Below are 22265 nucleotides of genomic sequence, written 5' to 3'. Positions count from 1 at the left end.
TGTGGCCCCTGGTGCCGGCTCCTTCCTGTGAACCCTCATTCTGGCCCCCATGAGCCCTTCACTGCTCTCTCGCGGGGCCTTGTGTGATCGCTCCTTCTCCCCACTGTGTACATCCTGATGCCTCTAAGGTGAGACTGTGCCTTGTCCTTCTGGACACCCCCATCGCCGCCTCCATCACCTTCCCGTGTCCCAACCAGCCTGGCATCCTGAAACTCCACCCGGGACCCCCGTCAGCCCAAGTCCAGGGTCAACCACGCCAGTGGCCCCATGGGGCACTCTCAGGGACACATTAACTCCTGCCGCCCAGAGCACCACGCTCCCACACTATTCTTGGGCAGATTTTGGAGAAAGGTATGTCTTCGTTTGTCAAAGGGTCTCACAAGAATTCTCATCCAGGGACATTCTCAGATAGCCCCAAGCCTGTGGGGCCCGGTCTCACTCAGTTTTGAACATCCTCACTTCCCTGAGTAGTTTCAAGAACACCAAAGTGACCACCAGAACTAGGTTCAAACTCTGGCTCCAAGAGACAATGGGAGAGTTTATTTCCCTCTCTGAGCGGGGATTAAGATCGCTGTCTAGCAAGGCTGTTTTGATAAATGATTCATAAAGAACAAGAACTTAGCCTTTCTTTCTCCACTCTCCCCCTGGGAACCCCAGGGCCCATTCCTGCCTGGGACATACCTGAGACCCTGGAGGCCAGAAGCATTTAAAGCTTTCAAGCCAAATCGCTCTCTCTCTTGAGAGAAATGCTGGCCCCCAGGGCCTGGGAACAAGGGCTCTGATGGTGTCAGGAGAGCCGGAGGCCTTGGTAGACAGGAGGCCACAGGGAGGGGGTCACAGGAACTGGTCACTGGAGGCTGGGTCAAAGGAGTGTGAATTTTGCAGTATCTCTGAAAGAGGTCAGAATGTGGTGCTGGGGAGGGGACAGCAGGACACAAGGCCCCGGCCTGGGAAGCAGTGAACGAAGTGCGCGATGGTGTCCAGACAGGGTGAGGGGAACGCAGGCTTCTCTGAGAAACACCGGGTCTCAGGACCGGGGAGGGTGGAGCCCAGGGCAGGAGACCCAGTTGCTGGAGGGAGAGAGGAGAAGGGAAGATCCACGTACAGGAGGGGCAGCACGTGGGTTAGAGTGAGGTCCAGGGCACCCTGGTCTTGATTAACCCACTGAGCAGCGACCTCGGTGCAGGCCCGGGCCGAGCCTGGGTACTTCTCGTGCCCCCTCTCCAGCCCTGAGGGAGGGACGATTGCACCCATTCTGCTCTTGAGGAAACCAAGGCTCAGAAAGAAGAAATGATTAAACTCACTCAGTTCACAGCAGAGCGCACATGTTCCAGTCCACGCCCTGTGCCTCTGCGCATGCTGCTTCCATCGCCTCCACACCAGCGGACCCCACCCAAGACAGAGTTTGCCCACCTGCTGCTCTGGGCTCGTTTCCCACCCCAGACTCATGGTCCCTGACGAGCTGTCAACCCTGCTGAGCACAAAACTCACCTGGAAAGGCGGGAGCCTTTGTCTTTAGGTTTTGATTATTGAAACTGTCCCCACTCCCTAAATAAAGCTGTTCACCTGCTGGTCGGGAAGGAGGGAAAGGCAGTGAAGGAGAACATACCTGCGTGCACATACCTCATGTCAATGCATGTTCACAGCAATCCTACCAGTAGGTGTAACTACCCCCTTTTAGCAGTGAAGGCAATTGAGCCCAGAGAGGTTAAGCCACTTCTCTAAGGTCACGTAAACTGGTTGACATGAGCCAAGAAGCCAAGCCATAGGATTCAAATCTAGAACTTCCTGGCTCTTTCTACTAGGTCATTATAAACACAAAGCAAAAAGGAAATTCCGAGCTAAAGAAAGGAAAAAAGTGTGTATCAGGAGCATGAGCCAGGGCCGGGAGGCTGGGGATGGGGATCCTCACATCTGTCCATCTGCTGACCCGGCCATTCTCCTGCCTCCTCCTTGCAATCACTCTGAGGGTGGTTATCTGGGGCCGCATCCCCTGCCCCCGGGTCTCAGAGCCACAGCAATTCCTTCCAGGCTGTCTAGGAAGGATGCTCTCCTTGGGTGAATGGTCAGTCTCCCGGCCCCACTGTCCTTTCCCTGCCTGCTGGGCTCCCCACTCTGCCCCCCAGTTGTTATCTGTCAGTACACAGTAATTAGAGATGTAGCATGCTTGATAAAGATTGCCGCCTGCCCCAAGATGGAACTGCCCTCTCGGACGTGTCTAATTAAAGTCCTGATTGATAAGATGAAGAAATCCCACTCGGATGGATGTGTGCCGGCCTCTCCCTCCTCTGTGCACTCAGCCTCTTCATTACGGCAGCGAGGGAGAGAGATATAAAGGACCCCAGGAAATGCTCCCACAAACCAATCAATATGTCCTTTTGTGCGACGTGACGAGGCACGCGGCACAGCCTTTTGAACCGTTCCTGGGGCCATGGAGGCTGCGGTGCAGCTGGTGGAGCCCCTTGCGTCCGGCTGGCCAGGCAGGGGGGCTGCTCCTCTGCTCCAGCCTGGGTCTGCTCAGGGGGTGCTCGGCCAAGGAGCCGGACTGGCCAGATTCTCTCCCCCAGCCCACCGTCTCCATACAGTGAACTGTAGGATTCCGGGGCTCCTTGTAGAGCACACACGTGTCCACACAGCTGGGCCTGTCTGGACACTGTGTACACCACACATCCTTAAGCAGCCTAAAGCAGGGGCGGCATGACCACGTACATGCGAGGCGGAGCCCGGAAGCCACATGGGCCCCCCATGAGGTGCAGGTGGAAGAGGGAGAAAGGATGGTAACAATGACGTCCAGCATCTGTGAGCACCGACCGCATGCCAGGGACTTCGCTGAGTGCTTTAGTTATCTCATGCCATCCTCACGACAAATCCCATAAGGTAGGTGCTGTTATTATCCCCACTTCAGAGGTAGGGAAACTGAGGCATAGGGAAGTTAGGTTACTTGCCCAAGGTCACAGAGCTGCACGCAGCAACTGCGCCCAATAATTGCACCATCCTTGGATACACATATATCATTTAAAAGATTTTTTTTTTTTTGGTGAGGAAGATCAGCCCTGAGCTAACATCCCATGCCAATCCTCCTCTTTTTCCTGAGGAAGATTGGCCCTGAGCTAACATCCGTGCCCATCTTCCTCTACTTTATATGGGACGCCGCCACAGCATGGCTTGACCAGTGATATATAGGTCCGTGCCCAGGATCTGAACCTGTGAACCCTGGGCCGCCAAAGCGGAGCACGTGAACTTAACCGCTACGCCACCGGGCCAGCCCCTAAAAGAATTTTTAAGGGCCAAGAAAGACACATAATAAATTCGTGATACTTGTCACTGGGAGGGGAGAGACTAATACAACTGGGGGATGGGCACAAAAGTCTCTAACTTACCCGAAATGTTAATTCTGTTATTAAAACATGAAACATATATCACAACATATTACCAATTGTCAATTTGGGGTGGTAGATACATACTATTTTCTGTAGTATTTTCTTTAAAAAAAAAAAATCTATTCCCCAAAGGAAAACAAAAATAGCCTATACTCTTCTCTCCCAGAGTAGGGGAGAATATGTGTGTTTTATAGATACACTGCGATTTCCTTCCCAGCTCTGCCAAGGCTGGGCAGTCTGGGCTGAGATGCGCCCTCTGGCTATGAGAACATGCAGGTACCTCTGAGGAGCCATCACTGACAAGCACTAGGGTTTCCCTGTCCCTATAGCTCACCCCAGCTCTCCTGGCAGGCAGGGCTGGAGCAAAGCTGCCCGCTGGGGCAGAGAGGCTGGGCAGTGGCTGGCCGGCCAGCACTGCCCTCCTCCAGCTGCCAGGGTGCCAGGGTGCTCGGCCCATGCCCACCCCAGGCCGGGGCCGGGACCAGGGCTTGATGGAATGACACACTGCTGTATCGGCTAATAAATAGAAGTAATTTGATTAGCTTTCTCTAACCGGTGATAAGATCCTGACAAACCCCTTTTAATGCGTTTCTGGAGCAGGATGAAATTGTTTCATTCGGAGAGTAGGGCCCCCCGGGAGCCGCCTTGAAGCTCCTTTAGTGAGAGGTAAAAATATGCCAATCATTAATGAGGGGAGAATTACGGAGACTCTAATACAATCAGAGAGAGGAGCCCTCAGGCAGCTCGCGAATAAAACCTGCCCTTAAATCAGAGAGGGGCGGCTGGAGGCAGGACGGAGGCGACAACAGAAGCACAGACAGCAGCAGCCTCGGGCTCCACCGGGCAAAACAGTCTTCACCCTGTGGCTGTGTCCCCACAAGACCCTGTGTCACACAGGGACTCCCACCCAAGGCGGCCAGTGGCAGACGCCGGGATGGGGTCAAAATGAGGCTGTTCATTGAGTGTCCCCTCGGGACAGTCCCCCTCAGAACAATGACCAGGATCTGAAAGTTCCTAGAAAAGTCAGTGACTGACTGAGGCCCCCTTCCTGGGGCAGCTGTGGGAACGAGAGCTCTGAAAAGTCCTTTTCTGGAGAGAAGAGCAAGAGCTTTTCCCTTGTAAAGGATTCCAGGTGATGGAGCTTCAGCCAGACGACAAATCAAGCACCCGCCCCCGCCCCCACACACCCCCTAGAAAGTTCTACGGATTCCACCAACAGGACCACGGAAGGTGAGAGGAGGACAGGGGTTAAGTGGACCAGTCTTTTTCTGGAACTCCCTTGGTCAAGAGGCCGGGGTCAGGGAGAACAGAAACATCGACCACTGCGTGCTCTGTCTACCTGCCAGTGGTTTCCGCAAACCCTCTCGGACATCTTGAGCCAACCAGGGCAGCTCAGGGAGACTGACTCCATGGTGAGAGTCCTCTGCCTCCCCCCAGTTAGATGCCAAATCTGCCTTCCTTTCTCCCCGGGGCAGGAAGCCTCAGCCCCAGCAGAGTCTGCCACTGTAAGTGATTTCTGTCTCTCACTGACACTTTGGTCAGCGGCATCAGTGGTTGTCTGCCCTCAGTCTCTCACCGCATCTCCTTCTACATGTCTCCTCATTTGCTCCACACCAGCTCCTGGCCTCCTTGCCAGGCCTTGAACACACTGGGCCTGTTGCTACCTCAGGACCTTTGCACTTGCTGTGTATTCTCTATGCCTGAAATGCTCTTCTTGGACTTCTGCAGCCTCTCTTCCTCACCTCCTTCAGGTGTCTACTCAACTGTAGTGAGGGCTCCCTTGTTCCCTTGCTTTCCTATTTCTCCATGGAACTTACCTATTTAATGTACTAAATGCACTTATTATCTTAGGTTTTGTTTTGTTTTGATCTGCCCTCTGCCCCCAGCACATGAATGTAAGATCCATGAGGGCATGGACTCCTGTCTGTCTTCTTCACTGCTGTATCCCCCACACCCAGAACATGCTAGCACACATGTTGGATGAATGAAGAGTGAGGGGGTCCGTGGGGCAGACTCCCCTGTGGACGAGCCGAGCCTCCACTCCTGCCCTGGGCGACCTGGGGAGAAGCACAGGCTGCCACTGTCTGGCACCCCAGGGGGAAGATCACGGAAAGGTGGCTATGAGGTGGGTGGCACAGGGTGAGGAGGGCAGGGCGCAGCAGCCCCCGGGGCCCGGGAAGGAGGATCCGTGGAGTTGTAAGGACTGCCAAGAGGCAGACGCAGACCTGAGGGGCCCGGGCTGCTCATAGGGCTTTCTGCCCCCCGTCCCCCTCATCTGAGGCCAGCTGTCTGCCGCCCGGTCTCCACTAACCCACGGAAAACAACCTCGGGAAGGCAGCCCGGGGCTGTGGACAGCCAGGGCCTGGAGAGCCGCTCAGTCAAGACGGTCTTGACCCATCCCTCTCCACCCCTGGGCCTTGGTTCCCTTGGCTGAAACATGAGAGGGGTGCCGAAGACCTCCGAGGGCCCCCAGCACTGCCATCCCATGATTCTGGAGGCTGTGGTGCACAGTCTAGCTGTACCCCAGTCAACTAGAAGCCAGCAAGTTTCTGCAAATGGGGTGCAAATAAGTCTTTCTGACCCGTTTTCTAAATGATAAGGGGCAGCTGCAGGATGATGGAGTGGTTTAGAGCACAGACACTGGGGCCAGACTGCCTGGATTTATATCCCAGATCTGCCCACTACTTGCTGTGCAACCTCAGACAAGTGACTTAACCTCTCTGTGTCTGATTTCCCTCTGTGGTAAAATGGATTGAATAATGGTACATTCCATGTAGTCCATGGGAGTGTTGTGAAGATGAAAGAAGATTGCATTACCTGTATCAGCAAAGTGTTGAGCACTTGTCACCCAGGGAGCACCTAAAAAATGCTGGCGGTACCTATTATTAATGTATTACACCTGAGATCAGAGCCAGCTGAATCAGAACAGGGGCTTCCTGGCAGGAAGTAGGTAAAGGCCCAACCTAGGAACCAGCCTCACGAACATAAAACGAGGGGGAAGAAAGCGGCGCAGGCCAAGAATTAGCCAACTTAGAACCAACAGCCAGCAAGCATGTATTGAGCACCTGCTGTGTACAAGACACAAAGGAGATATGAAAGAAGCACAGGGCCCCGTTGGTTTGTTTAATCTCCTGCACCTAACTGTAAGCTCTGTGGAGGCAGAGACTGTGTCTGTCTTCTTTGCCACTGTGCTACAGCGTCTGGCACCATAGTAGGCTCTTCGTAAATGTTGGTGGAATAAACAGCACGTACACATCAAAGTGCACTGGCCCCTGTGCCCCCACAGCTTCCCTTACACCCCCTACTGCAGCACTGTCCACGTAGTGAAAGGGTTTACAGGCAGACCGTTGCCTTCCCCACCAGACTGAGGGAGCAGGCACAGCGCCTGGCACACACTGGGTGCTCAGAGATTGGGAGGACGGACGGAGGGACGGTCAGAGGGCAGCAGAAGTGCCGAGGGAGGGGTGCAGACGCGGGTAACAGGTTGGGAAGGAGACAGGGAGACTGGTTGGTGGAGAGGGTAGTTGTGGCCGGGCAGTCAGGGAGGGCTCACGGAGAAGAAGGGACTCAAGCTGGGCCCTCAGGGGTATCAGGAAGAGCGAAGGAGAGCATTCCAGATGGGCTCAGTGCAGAGCTAGTCGCCAAAGGATGGGCCAGGACCCACAGCCGGCAGAGGGCGATCCGACCGGGCACTAAGGTGCCGCCCCATCAGAGAGGGGCCACCCAGTCCCCAGGCACCACCAAGGGGAGCTCAGCCCCGAGGGCACCCCACCCCAAGCCTGACAGAGGCTCAGAGAAGGAAGAAGGACCCTAGGCCTTGGGGGATGGGCAGGTAGAATCCTCTGCACCCTCCACACCCACATGGCCCCTCGTCACCCCCGTGGTTCCTGTCCCCGCGGCCGATCAGCCAGAACCTTGGGGAGATGGTCAAGCCTCTGCTACCAGCCCTAGCCGATGGGCACCCAAGGGTTTCTGTTCCCCTAGCCCAGTGGCCCCCTTTGGAAGAGAGTCACAGCTCAGAGAGCATGACCCGCACAGCATGGCCTATAGCCAGACCCTCTCTGAAGTTGGGGTGCAGTCTTGGCACCAGAATGGGGACTGTCTTATGGGCTGGGAAGCCAGCTCCTCCTCCCCCCAGGAGACTCTCCAGGGGGGGCCAGCCAGCAGGGGCTGTCTTGACGCAAATGACTCCCTTTGTCATTCTGTTTTGTTATGATTAAAAATGCATGTCGCAGGCGAGGCCCTGGAGTGGAACCCGGCTGAAAATTGAATCATTAATATTCCCTTCCAGCTGATGCCTGGCGCTTCCCCGACGGCTGTGAGCGGCAGGCATGCAACAGTTCTGGAGTCAGAGCAAGATGCGGAAGATGGAGGGGTACACCAGGCCCCCCACCCAGGGCTCGCACCCTGTCCCTCGAGATGGGAACAGGTGTCAGGCAAATCTCAGCTCCTAGAATTTTCTCTCGGGTTTCTCAGGCTCTGTTCATGGAGCTGAAAAGGAAACCCAGCTCCTCAAGGCTGGACGTGATGGTCGCCACCCTGCTGGCCTCCTATACTTTCCCCAACCACACCCAGCCCAGCCCACGGCCCCCCCGCCCCGCCTTCCCGCTCTGCCTTCTGCTCTCTGACTTCTGCCTCCACTGCTCTTCCTTCGGAGATTTATTATTCTCACTTTTCTAATTCTTTTTATTAATAGTTAACATTTAGATAGCCCTGTCTGCCTGCCAGGCACTATTTTAGCTCTTTAAGTTTATGAGCTTATTTAATTCTCATAACGACTGCAAGGGGTAGGTTCTCTTACTACCCCATTTTACAGATAAAGAAACTGAGGCACAGAGTGGTTCAGCAACTTTCCCATGGTCACACAGCTAGTAAGCGCCTCCAGAGTTTGTGCTGTTAGCCTCTAGACTTGTGCTGTCAAATACAGCAGCCACTAGCCACAGGCACAGCTAGTCTGAATTGAAAAGTGCTGTGAGGGTAAAACAAACACCAGAGTGCAAAGATTTAGTACAAGAAAAAGAATGTCCAATATCTCAGGAACAGTTTTTTATATTGAGTACATGTGAAATGATAATATTTTGACATATTGGGTTAAACAAAATATATTGTTAAAATTAATTTTACCTGTTTCTTTTGACTTTTTAAAAATGTGGCTGCTAGAAAATGTAAAATTACCCTAGTGGCTCCCTTTTGTGGCTTGCATTTTATCTCCACTGGACAGCACTGCCCCAGCCCATACAGGTCCTAATTTAGCTCTTAGTCGCTCAGGCTGAAGCTTAAATGTCACCTCCTCAGAGCGGCCTTTTCCATCCCCAGAGAGAGGCCGCCCCAACCATCCTCTCGTTTACTTGTGCAGCATCGGATTCTCCCGCTGGGCACATAATAGATGCTTCATAAATATTTGTTGAAAGGCCGTTGTAGAATGATCTGTAATTCAGGGTCGGGGGGAGGGGGAAGGCTGGCTTTTTGGTTCTCCTGACTCTTAAGCGAGCGTGACAGGCAGGGACCAAAGCCACAATGCCCCGAGGAAATGACCACTGAGAGGGCTGGGAGCTGGACACCGGGCCTCCCGAACTCTGTTCTATGGGGCAGCCAGCACAGCCAGGGATGTGCCCCTGTGCCCCCACAGGTGCAGGGTCCAGGAACCAGCCACAGGGCCTCCCCATCAGAACCCATGGACAGGGGCAGGGCTGGGCCTTGGGTTCCAGGTCACTGTAGAGACCCCCAAGTTAGACCCCGGACAAGAGGACAAGCTGCTGCTTAGCACAACACCACCCCCCTCCCGCTTCCAGGATCCTTCAACCAGAGAACCTTAGCGGGTCCAGGTTCAGCCTCCCCCATCCGACTTCACAGATGAGGAGAAAAACGGGTGAAAGAAGGAGCACGAAGCTCTGCTACCCCCTCCCCAGGCCCCTCGCATTCCCCCTCCCCATTCCCCTGTCTCTAGGAGCAGGGACTAGCGCAGGAGCCCTCACGGCCAGCCAGCACTGTGCTCTGCACCTCACCTGTATCACCTCCTGTGAGGCAGGCACTCCTACACCCCCATTTTACAGATGAGGACACCGAGGCACGAACAGGTGAGTTAGCTGATGGAGCCAGACCTGTGATCAGGTCTTCTGATGCTGGAGCCCGCAGTCCTGACGCTGGGTGGTCACCACTGTGCACTAAGGCCCGGGGAATGCACAGAGCTCAGAGACAGGCTGGGAGGAGTCAGACGAGGGCTGGTCAGGATCCACTTCTAACGTCCCAAGGCAAGTACCACACAGCTTCTAATGTCCCAAGGCAAGTACCACACGGCTGGCTGGGGTGGAGGGAGGAGTCTGGGGAGCCGATCCCTTTCCCTTTGGCCCCCTGCAAGGTCCCTGTTCCCGGTCCAGGCCGTTTCCCTCAAGTTCCAGTCTGGCAAGGACTGCTGACCTGGAAGCCAAGGGTCCACCCTAACGCCTGCCCTCTAGGGCAGGGCAAGGCTGTCCATAGGCTCCTAGCAGGGGCAGCTGTTGCTGATTCGCCCTGGAGCAAGCTAACATCCGTGCCAATCTTGTTTTTTTTAGCATGTGGGCTGCCAGCACAGCACGGCCGCTAACAGAGCGGTGTAGGTCCGCACTCAGGAACCGAACTCAGGCCACACTGAACTCAACCACTAGGCCACAGGGCTGGCCCTGCTGTTGCTATTGATTTGGGGGCACAAGAGATGAAGACTAAGCCCTCAGCCCACCAGCCAGGCCCACCATGGGCTGCCTCACCCTCCATTCCCAGAATTTCCCATGAGTCTTTGGCACACCCCCACCCATCCTCCATCCCACAAGACCTGCCTCCTTTTACTCCCAATCCCAGGAGTCACCCTGTGCCTTTGCCCTGCTGTTCCCCCACTGGGAACACCCTCCCCTCCGGCCTCTATACCTGTATTTTGTTTTGGATGGAGGCTCAGCTGGAGTCCTGAACCCCACAAAGTCACCTGATGACCCAGCCCCCAGTGCCAGGACACTCCCTGTCCCAATCTTTTACTCAGGAGGCTCTGCTCGCTGTGGGAGAAAGGGTTCAGGGCAAGTGCACCGGGACAGAACAAGGGGGCAACCACGGCTGGCAGCCACCTCAGCCCCATTTGAGGGACCCACTCAGCCACCTCTGTAATCCTGCAGACTTCGAGGGGTCTTCGAGTTGTCACCCATATCGTTCTGCCAACAAAAGTGTAAGGCAGCTCTTTGGGACATTCTAACTAGTGGTCCTCTGTGCAGGGACAGTCAAGGTCCAGGCCCCTCTCAGGAGACCTGACCCTAAGACTTCTGGGCTCAGCCGCTCAGGCGCCGGAGGGTAAGCCGTCATCTGCCGCCCAGAGCCCAGAGCCTCCTTCAGAACCCAGGGCTCCTCCCGGCCCGTGGAAAGTGCACTCCTTCCCACTCGGGTGGCTGCTGCGGAGGGCCGGCAGGCCGTGTCACTCAGCGGCGGGGGACGTGGGTGCAGAGCCAGTGGGCGAGAACGGGAGCGAGCAAGTGCATCGTTCATTCGCTCTTCCGTTTCCCACCCCTTTGCCCCGGACCCTCACCCCGCCCCACCCTCAGCCACACTCTGTCCCCTCCCCCGTCCCCTCCCCCCTCCCCCACCCGCACCTCCCCAAGGACAAGCAAAGTTATTACAATAATGAATTAGCCAGCCCGCTTACTGCCGCCACTGGCGAAGACAATTATCCCCCCGCACATCCCCAGCCGCTGCTGGCTCCCTCATAAAGACAGGCTTTTGGGGCCGCTTTGTGCTTTGATTGGAAATGAAGAGATTGCTAATTAGGGAACACCTGCTGGGACCCGGGCTGGCAGGAACCACGGCAGGACGGACGGAGCGGCCATTTAGGCGGGGCTGTGTGCGCGCGAGCGCGCCGGGTCCGTGTGCCCACGACGGTGGGGGGACGCGGGAGGCGGGCAGGAGAGCCAGCGCCACACGGGCACCCCGGTGATTTAAGCCAACTCCCTGTCACCCCCACCTCGAAGCCGTAAACAAAACCCAGACATTTTATGGAGCTTTTCACCTTTTAAAGGATGCTAATTTGTTTATGGGCGGCTGTAATCCTGCTCGTGTTTGCATAGGTCAGTGCCCGGCGTGTGATGGGCGGGGTCTGTGCTGCGCACAGCTGTTTCCAGCTGGCCCAGCCGGTGTTGGGGTGCGCAGAGCCGCCAGCTTCCTGCAGAGGGGCAGGGATGGGGAACTGGCACACAGAGGTGACCTGCTGGCACTGGGACCGCCTGGTGGCAGTGACAGTCAGGGACATGAGGTCAAAGCGGATTAAACCTGAGACTGACTTTGATTATCATTCTTGGATGGGGAACCACCCCCTTCTCCTAACTCCTTCCTGGGCCCTGGAAAAACAAGTTCACTGGTGGCCCCTTTCCCAGAATGAAAATCCGATTTTACACTGGAGTTAGCGGGATGTGGTGGCCAAACAGATACCCAATTGCTTTTTCCTAAATACTGTGAAATACTGGCTGGTGAGCCCCTCATTTTCCCACCCCTGATCCATCAGCTCCCATCACAGCCTGACTTTTTAGTCATTGCTCCCTCTCTGAACTGGATTCACAAAAGTGTGTTGAGCAAATTTGTGTTACACAACTAATCAGAGGATTACACACACACACACACACACACACACACACACAAGCTCTTTAGGGCATTTCTTTGAATATTTGCAACACCCTTCCTGGCTCAAGAGATCTCAGCACTGGCAGGAGGACAGATGCATAACTGTAACTCCGGGTGACTGTAGCAGGGGCACAGAGGGAATGAGTGGACGGGGCAGGAGAGACGACTTCTACAGGAGGAGGTAGGAGGGAAGGCTTCTCTGAGAGAGGATAATCCAGCAGTCGTAAAGGCATCTGTGTGAGCTGGACACAAGAGCACAACCAGCCTGGCCCTTGTTCAGGAAAATAGAGTGTTTCAGCATAGCTGGAGCATGGGACTCAAGGGCAGTGAAGGGCAGGAGGGAGGTGGAGGTGGGTATGAAGCGTAGGAGATGTGCTGGGGGCTAAGCAGGGCCCTGGCACAGAGGAACAGTAGCATTTGCACACGTGCAGGGTTTTTAAGGCTGCCTGCTGCACTTGTGCATGGATTGGCGGGTATCACCCAGAGTCACCCAGAAGATGGTGGTCCTGGATCCTGACTCAGGTGGTTTAAGTGGCCTCCCATCCAGCACACCTCAGTCCTGGGCCAACTCTAGATGCTTCCTCTCCCTCCTCCATCTCCTACACTTTAGGTGTCTAAAACACATGAGTGCATTTGCCCACAGAATGGAGCATTTGCTAAAATGCACGAGAAGTATCCCAGCAACCGCTCCGTTCACTCCAGATGTGAGGACCCTCCCAGAGTCCTGCACTGGCATGAGCACTGGACTGAGGGTGCTCTGACCACTGGGCTCAGTGTTTCCATCTACAGAATGGGGGAGTGCTCCTGACTTGTTGGAGGTCTCCTGCAGCTTCGATATTCCATAATCCACGAGGCATTGCACAGTGTTGAGATGCAGTGCAAGAAAGCGGTTAAAAGTATAGGTGATACCAGAAATAAACCCTCACGTCTATGGTCAAATGGTTTTCAACAAGGGCATCAAGACCATTCAAAAGGGAAAGAACAGTCTTTTCAACAAATGGTGTTGGGAAAAGGAGATCTACACGCAAAAGAATGGAGTTGGACCCTTACCCAACACCATATACGAAAATTAACTCAAAACAGATCAAAGACCTAATTGTAAGACCTAAAACTACAAAATTTTTAGAAGAAAACATAGCAAAGCTTCATGACATTGCATTTGGCAATGATCTCTTGAATACAACACCAAAGGCACAGACAACAAGAGAAAAAGAGAAACAAGCTGGACTTTATCAAAATTAAAAACTTCTGTGCATCAAAGGACACCATTAGAGTGAAAAGGAGACCTACAGAATGAAGGATGTTATTTGAAAATCATGTATCTGATAAGGGATTAATATCCAGAATATATAGAGAACTCCTAAAACTTAACAACAACGAAAAAACCAAACAACACAATTAAAAAATGGGCAAAGGACTTGAATAGATATTTCTCCAAAGAAGATATACGAATGGCCAATAAACACATGAAAAGATGTTCATCATCACTAATCGTTAGGGAAATGCAAATCAAAACCACAGTGAGATACCACTTCCCATCCATTAGGATGCCTACTATCAAAAAAAGAAAATAACAAGTATTGACGAGGATGTGGAGAAGTTGGAACATTTGTGCACTGTTGGTGGAATGTAATATGGCACAGCCATTGTGGAAAACAGTATGGTGGTTCCTCAAAAAATTAATAAGAGATTAGAAATAAGCAACAACTACAGCAAAGTTGCAGGGTGCAAAATCAACCTACGAAAATCAGTTGCATTTCTACACACTAATAATGAACTAGCAGAAAGAGAAGTCAAGAATACAATCTCATTTACAAACTCAACAAAAAGAATAAAATATCTAGAAATAAATTTAACCAAGGAATTGAAAGACCTATACACTGAAAACTATAAGACATTATTGAAAGAAATCCAAGAAGACGTAAAGAAATGGAAAGATATTCCATGCTCATGGATTGGAAGACTAAACATAGCTAAAACGTCCCTATTACCTAAAGCAATCTATAGATTCAGTGCAATCCCAATCAGAATCCCAATGACATTCTTCACTGAAATAGAACAAAGAATCCTAAAATTTATGTGGAACAACAAAAGACCTTAAATAGCCAAAGCAATCCTGAGAAAAAAGAACAAAGTTAGAGGCATCACAATCCCTCACTTCAAAATATACTACAACGCTGTAGTAATCAAAACAGCATGGTACTGGCAGAAAAACAGACACACAGATCAATGGAACAGAAGTGAAAGCCCAGAAACAAAACCACACATCTATGGACAGCTAATCTTCAACACAGGAGCCAAGAACATACAATGGAGAAAGAGAAGTCTCTTCAATAAATGGTGTTGGGAAAACTGGACAGCCACGAGCAAAAGAATGAAAGTAGACCATTATCTTACACCATACAAAAGAATTAACTCAAAATGGCTTAAAGACTTGAATGTAAGACCTGAAACCATAAAACTCCTAGAAGAAAATATACACGGTACACTCTCTGAGCTCGGTCTTAGCAGCGTCTTTTTGAATACCATGTCTACTCAGGCAAGGGAAACAAAAGAAAAAATAAACAAATGGGACTACATCTGACTAAAAATCTTCTGCAAGGCAAAGGAAACCATGAACAAAACAAAAAGACAACCCACCAACTGGGAGAAAATATTTGCAAATCATATATCCAACAAGGGGTTAATTTCCAAAATATGTAAAGAACTCATACAACTCAACAACAAAAAAACAAACAACCTGATCAAAAATGGGCAGAGGGGGCCGGCCCGGTGGCACAAGCAGTTAAGTGCGCGCGCTCTGCTGCAGCGGCCTGGAATTCGCTGATTCGGATCCCTGGCGCGCAGCGACGCACTGCTTGTCAAGCCATGCTGTGGCGGCGTCCCATATAGAGTGGAGAAAGATGGGCATGGATGTTAGGCTGGGGCTAGTCTTCCTCAGCAAAAAGAAGAGGATTGGTAGATGTTGGCTCAGGGCCAATCTTCCTCACCCCCCCCAAAAAAGAAAAACGGACAGAGGATATGAACAGACATTTTTCCAAAGAAGATATACAGATGGCCAACAGGCACATGAAAAGATGTTCAACTTCACTAATTATTAGGGAAATGCAAATCAAAACTACAATGAGATATCACCTTACACCTGTCAGAATGGCTATAATTAACAAGACAAGAAATAACAAATGTTGGAGAGGATGTGGAGAAAAGGGAAACCTCATACACTGCTGGTGGGAGTGCAAACTGGTGCAGCCACTACGGAAAACAGTATGGAGATTCCTCAATAAATTAAAAATAGAAATATCATATGATCCAGCTATCCCACTACTGGGTATTTATCCAAAGAACATGAAATCAACAATACAAAGAGATTTATGCACCCCTATGTTCATTGCAGCATTATTCACAACAGCCAAGATGTGGGAGCAACCCAAGTGCCCATCAACTGATGAATGGATAAAGAAAATGTGGTATATATATATATATATACAATGGAATACTACTCAGCTGTAGAAAGAGGCAAAATCGTCACATTTGCAACAACATGGGTGGACCCTGAGGGTATTATGTTAAGTGAAATAAGCTAGATAGAGAAAGACAAATACCGTATGATTTCACTCATATGTGGAAGATAAACAAACACAGAGATAAAGAGAACAGATTAGTGGTTACCGGGGGAAGGGGGTGGGGGGGTAGGTGAAAGCGGTAAAGGGGCACATATGTATGGTGACGGATAAAAACTAGACTATGGGGCCAGCGCAGTGGCCTAGTGGTTAAGTTCGTGTGCTCTGCTTAGGCAGTCCGGAGTTCGCAGATTCGGATCCTGGGCATGGACTTACGCACCGCTTGTCAAAGCCATGCTGTGGCGGTATCCCACATACAAAAAAGAGGAAGGTGGGCACAGATGTTAGCTGAGGGCCAATCTTCCTCAGCAAAAAGAGAAGTATTGGCAACGGATGTTAGCTCAAGGCTAATCCTTCTCACACACACACACACAAAAAAAACTAGACTATGAGTGGTAAGCACGATGTAGTCTATATAGAAACTGATGTATAATAATGTACACCTGAAATTATACACTGTTATAAACCAAAAAAAATAAATAAATAAAATAAAAAAAAATTAATAATGAGACTACCGTATGATCCAGCAATTCCACCTCTGGGTATATATACAAAAGAATTGAAAGTGAAGTCTCAAAGAGTTATTTGTACACCCATGTTCAAAGCGGCATTATTCACAATAGCTAAAATGGAGAGGCAACCCAAGTGTCCACTGGCAGATGAATAGATAAGCAAAATGTGGTATACACATACAATGGAATATTATTCATCTTAAAAAAGAAGGAAATTCTGACACATGCTACAACGTGGATGAACCTTGAAGACATCATGCTAAGCCAAATAAGCCAGTCATAAAAAGACAAACACTCTATAATTCCACTTATATGAGGTACTTAGAGACCTCAAATTCAGAGACAGAAAGTAGAATTGTGATTGCCAGGCGCTGGAGGAGGAAGATGGGGATTTATTGTTTAATGGCTACAGAGTTTCTCTTTTACAAGATGAGAAGAGTTCTGGAGATGGAGGGTGGCGAGGATGGCGCAACAATATGAATGAACTTAATATCACTGAGCTGTACACTTAAAAATGGTTAAGATGGTAATTCTATGTTACCTATATTTTACCACACACACAAAAAAGGCAAAAAAATAAACAAAAAAACTACAACATAAATTGTCAACCACTTAATTTTAAAAACTCAAGTTTTCACATATAGAAAATATACGTTTGGTTCAAATATTAAAATGTATATAAAAGTATATCTATTAAAAAAAAGCACACATGTTAGAGAGAGACCTGGTTCAAATCCCAGTGCTGCCCCTCAGCGGTTGTGTGGCCTAGGGCAAATCATTTAACTCCTCTGAGCCTCATCTTCCTCATCTGTGAAATGGGGGGAATTACGGCATCTACTTCCTAGGGTTGCTGAGCGTGAGAAGGAATGACAGGGGTAGAGCACCAAGCACGGTGCCTGCTTCATAGTGCGTGCTCAGTGATGGACCTGCCTCCCGCTCTGATCCTCTCCCTCCTCCTCCCCCTCTTCCCCCTCCTCCTCCTCATCCTCATCACCACAAGCCATATACTTTTCCATGGATTCAGGTCAGAAAACCCATACCTTGCTTGACGTCAGTATTCTTTTCATCATAATTTAACCAGAGTCTGTTTTCAGAGCCACCTGTACAATTTTCCCCTTTGACTCATGTGAGAATAGATGTCTTTCAAGGAGTTTCCAGACCTGCCAGAGAGAATGGGAAAGCTGGCTAAGCCCCATCTGCACAGGGATCCACGCCCCTGGTAGGACAAGCTGGCAGCCCCGGATGCAAGAGGCACAGGGCCTCTTGGTTGAGAATCCTATGCCAGCTGCTGGCACAGGCCGGGCCATGCAAGCCTCTGGTATTGAAGGACAGTGAGCCCCCTGCCCGGCAGCCGGGATGGGCCCCTGAGAGAGACAGAAACACAAGCCCCTGAGGGGCTGAAGACGAAGCTGTGAGGTCACCCAGCCTAGGCCTGGCTCCCCCAGCCCAGGCAGCTGCCGAGAGCAGGGGATGGGGTCCTGGGGGCTGGGCTGGTGCTGGGCCCTGGCGTGGTGCCTCCAGCAGATGGTGGCCTGTGCACCCCTGAGCTCTCCCTGCACCAGGGAAGCACACGCGCCGGGCGCTGGTAAAAGCTGCTGGCAGGAGGGTGCTGTCCTCCCCACTCTGGGCACAGCACAGCCGAGAAGAAAGCAGTGTGGCCTTTTGAAAGTGTCATGGGTCCTGGAGCTACAGGAGGCATGGGGGATCCTGTGGCACCAAACATCTCACAAAGCAAACCTTATTCCTACTCTCTTCTCGTGTCTATAACCAAATTGTTGAGTCGGCAAAGTTTTAGGTTAGAGTTAATGCTGTTACCATCAGAACTCCCCCCACCCGGCTGGTTTGTGTCCATGAAAACCCCGTGGCACTCACTGTCCATGAACCTCAGCCACCTAGCCACGAGGAGAGCAGAGCTCCTGAGCCCAGCCCCGAGCTCGTGCTTCCTCCTGCCGTCTCACTTAATCCTCACAGCCACCCCACGAGACTGGATTTCATCATCCCCTTCGCACATGTGAGAAAACTGAACGCCAACAGGCAGATCAAGTTGCCCGAGACCATAAAGCAGATAAGTGGCAGAGCCAGAATTTGAACTCAGGTAGCTCTAGTCCAAAGTCGGGACTGTCGCTGTCCCCTGTGCTGGCATTGAGCCACCGGGGTCCCGTGTGTAGGTGGGGGTTACTCCAGCATAGGGACATCACTGTGCCTCGAAGTTCCTATCCAGTTTGACAGAGCACAGAGTGGGTGCCGAGGATAGACTTGTGGGTGGCATTCTGAGAGGATATACAAGGAAGTGCTGAGCGGCTGCACCCAGAGAGTGAACGCACGAATCCACGACCACAGACGTGAAGCCGTGTGCTCTGGGTGCACGGATACCTTGTGGGAATCAGCCATGGATGCTGCATATGCAGGGTGGGGTCCTTTACTCTTGGGCTCTAGATCACTAGGGCAGCTTCGGGGAGGTGAAAATACCATAGAGAAGACGTGGTTTTGCATAGGGCTGGGGGAGAGAGCACGATGGGGGTGCACTACAGGTGAGTGGAGGAGAGGAGGGGGTGGAGCAGGGCGGAGGAGCTCATGCGGGGAGAAGCACCAAGCCCTTGGGGACTGGGATGAGCTGGGCACCCTGGACGCACTGGGCCAGCACGCCCTCAGGGACCTGACCCCAGTGCCCCCAGAAGTGGGTACCCAAGCCCTACTGGTTTAGTGATGAGATAACCCGGACTATAGAGGCAACCAGATTGGAGTTCAAAACTCATCTTTACTGTTTCTTGGATCTGCAATGCCCACAGGTAGGCTGACGCCGGAGCCTCTGCCCCTTCAGCTGTAAATCAGAGACACCAAGTCCTTCAGGGTTTGCTGTGGCCATGGATGCAATGACACACAAGGAGCCGGGCCCCGTACTCTGAGCCTGGTCCTTCACATACACGTTTCCCTCCCCCAGGGGCTTGCCTTCCTTACACGCATCCCCTGTGCTTTCCCTCCAGGCAGCCAGACAGGCTACAACCAAGTACAAGCATGCAAGTGACCCCTCCCTCCAACTAATCCAAACTCCAAATAAAGAAGAACTGCTCCTCCTGTGTTTTCTCCACGCAGAGCCGGCCACAGGGCCATTTATAATACATGCTGCTTGGTAACAGGGAAGGCCAACACACACTGTCCTGGCCTTTGTCTGAAGGTAAATCGAAGGCCAAAATTCTCTCCCGTGGGGTGGCTCTCAATTCCATCAAAGGGGCCTAAAGGGAAGCCACCCTCTGCAGAAGAGGAGGAGGCTGTATCCTACTCTGCTTCCGGCTCCCACAGAGTGAGAGCATGAGGAGCTGAGGGATGCTCTCGCCCTCTGCCTCTGGTGAGCCTAACCCAGCAGACAGAGAGGTATAACGGAAGCTCTGGGCATCGGTGTCTTCAGAGCCCCTTTTGTAACCTGCCATCTTCAACATGCTGGGTCCCGGTGCTTTATGATGGCTGTTCCCTGGCCTCATCCTGCAGAGTGAGGGAAGCACATCATCAAATTCCAGAGTGACCCACTCCAGGACCCTGCCTCATACAATCCTTCTGTAGTGGACGCCGTGGGTGCTCTGCTCAGATCCCTCTGCCCACCAGTGCCCCCATCCCCAGCTGCCAAGGGCTGCAGCCTTCTCCTGAGAATTGCCCTTGACCAGTGGGAGCCCCCTCGGTCCAGACGGGCCTGGGAGGTTACTCTCTCACATCGGGACAGTTCTCAGCCAATGGCTGATTGATATGGGGCTAGAACTGGCCATATCCTTGCCTCAAGGTGGGACGACTCTGTGGTGTCATTTATGCTCCAGAGCTCCCGGTGGGATGGGGCTGAAGCTAGACCTCAGCTGAGTCCACGTCCTGACTTAGCTCCCTCCCCTGCCCTCTCTCTCCTCACTCCCCTACAGATTTCTCTAGACAGCACGCCCTCATGACATCTCTTGCCCAGAATCCCCGTTTCAGGCTCTGCTTCTAGGGACACTGACTGAAGACACTCTCCTCCCCCACCTCTCAGGAGTCTTCCCCAAACAGGCAGGGTGACAGTGGAACACACGAACCAGGGAAACACCAAAAACCACCTGGCAGAGACACTCATGTGCGCATCAGATGAACAGGCGGCGATTACACAACAGACTCACCCAATCTGGGGGGAATGCCAGCTTCTGAATCTGCAAAGGCCCAGGAATAGGAGAGAACACCACTGGTCTCCTCTGGGTCACTCCAGTCAGGAGAATCAGAGCCTGGTCAAGGCCATGACTCAGGAAGCCAACAGATCTAATACCCTGTCCCCTGCAGCCGGGGACCCAGTGGCCTCGACCGAGAGCAACCATAGTCCCATCAAACTAGCTCCCCTCCCCTCACAGGAGAACTTTCATATTCTCCCTACAAAAAGAGAGACGGAGGACTGGAGACCTCAAGAACCTCAGACAAGGCAGGAAACAAAGTTCCCAAGGAAAGGAAGTCCTTTGGAGACTGAAAAGTTCCCCACTGAATTGTCTAAGTAACTGCAGTGATCTCACAGGGTTTCAGTGTGGCACTGTGGCTTAGGGAAAAGGGGAGTGGTGGGAAACATTGGGAATCACATCAGTGACTATCAAACACCCAAAAGCATTTCATTCAAAGGCCAGGTGGTGACCCCCAGCCAACCCCCACCCGCTATATTCTGGAGGCAGATTGCAGGCTGTGGGGCCCCTTGAAATAGAGGGAAGCCAGAGGAAAGGCAGAAACCCGATAAACCTGTATCCACGGAAGGTCACGGACAGAGAGATGACAAACGCTTTGTCCCAAACAGTGAGCGCGTGCTGGCCTCCATCCAAGGTGGGGAGATATCATAACTCTCCTCGGGGATGTGACTAGCATCCCAAGACCAAGGCGGACAGAGCAAGAGGAGATAAGGTCACAGGAGACTGCGCAAGCAGTCCGGCTGCCCGAGGCTGTGGCATTGGCGGGAGACCCCTCCTCCCTCACCCGCTCCCTCAATAAGAAAACGTGCGCTGGATTATGGTTGGTGCAGCCCATACAGGAGGGAAGGACACGTAATGTCCCGCAAGCAGTTAGCTGATGTTGGTGGCGGGAGAGGAGATGGAGCACCAGTGTCAAGTTTATAAGGCAGACAAAGCTCTCAGAAGACAAAGTCGAGAAAGATGACGCATGGAAAGAGCGCGGTGGGGGAAAAGACAAAACGGGAAAGCCACAGGGATTGAGCACTGTCTGTGGGTTGATCGAAGGGAGGATATAAAGTCAGAAGTGGAAAGGCGATGGAGGCGCAGGGAAGATGCTGTCATAATAAAGCAGGAGGAAACAGGAACGCGGTCTCTGAAAGAGGACCCTGCCTCCCGAGTGCTTTTAAAGTCTACCCACTTTAGCCACAGATTAGGTCTGCATTTTACCGACATGGTTACAGCTCCTCTGGAGAGGTTTTTAAAAATTGATTTAGGGGAAGCAAGGCTGTTAGCGTTTGTAAAGGGGAGCACAGGGTGATTACCAAGGGCTCATTTGATGGAAGCATCTGTGTTGTAATATTTACAAGGATGTAGGGGAATGAAAACTAGAGTTGTAGGATCTCTCATATGGGTCTGTTAAGGGAGACACCCGACACTTTTCAAAGAAAATAAATAAAAACACTAAAACTTTGAAAACATTGGACCAAGTTCAATGTTTATATAAATGATACCAGTGGGTATTGGTGTGGTTTTTATTGGTTGCCTACTTGCACTGAGCCCTGTAGGATATTGTGGAAGGTGACATCATACTTGAGTGACCTTAAGCAAGATCCTTAACCTCAGTGCCTCTGCTTTCTCTTCTATAAAATGGGAATAATAATAATACTTACATCTTTCAGTCATTACAAGGATCAATGAAGATAAACTATGTAAAGTTTCCAGCACATAACAGGCCCTCCATTAATGTCTCTTTCCTTCTCCCACACTCAGGAGAGTAGTTGCAGAAGTGGGACACATGAAAAAGCCAAGGAACCAGCCAAGCACTCAACAACAATGTAAGGAAACAGCAAAGAAACGTCTTGAGGACACGTCCTGATTAGGTTCCAGGTAGTGGTACAGTTAACATGCGGCGAGATTATTGCCAGGGTAAAAAGTGGGATCCTTCTCAATATGGCACAAAAGAGAGAT

This window comes from Diceros bicornis, chromosome 24, assembly GCF_020826845.1.
Source record: "Diceros bicornis minor isolate mBicDic1 chromosome 24, mDicBic1.mat.cur, whole genome shotgun sequence".
Taxonomy (NCBI): domain Eukaryota; kingdom Metazoa; phylum Chordata; class Mammalia; order Perissodactyla; family Rhinocerotidae; genus Diceros; species Diceros bicornis.
The sequence above is the reverse complement of the archived record's forward strand: the minus strand, read 5'-3'. Positions refer to the sequence as shown.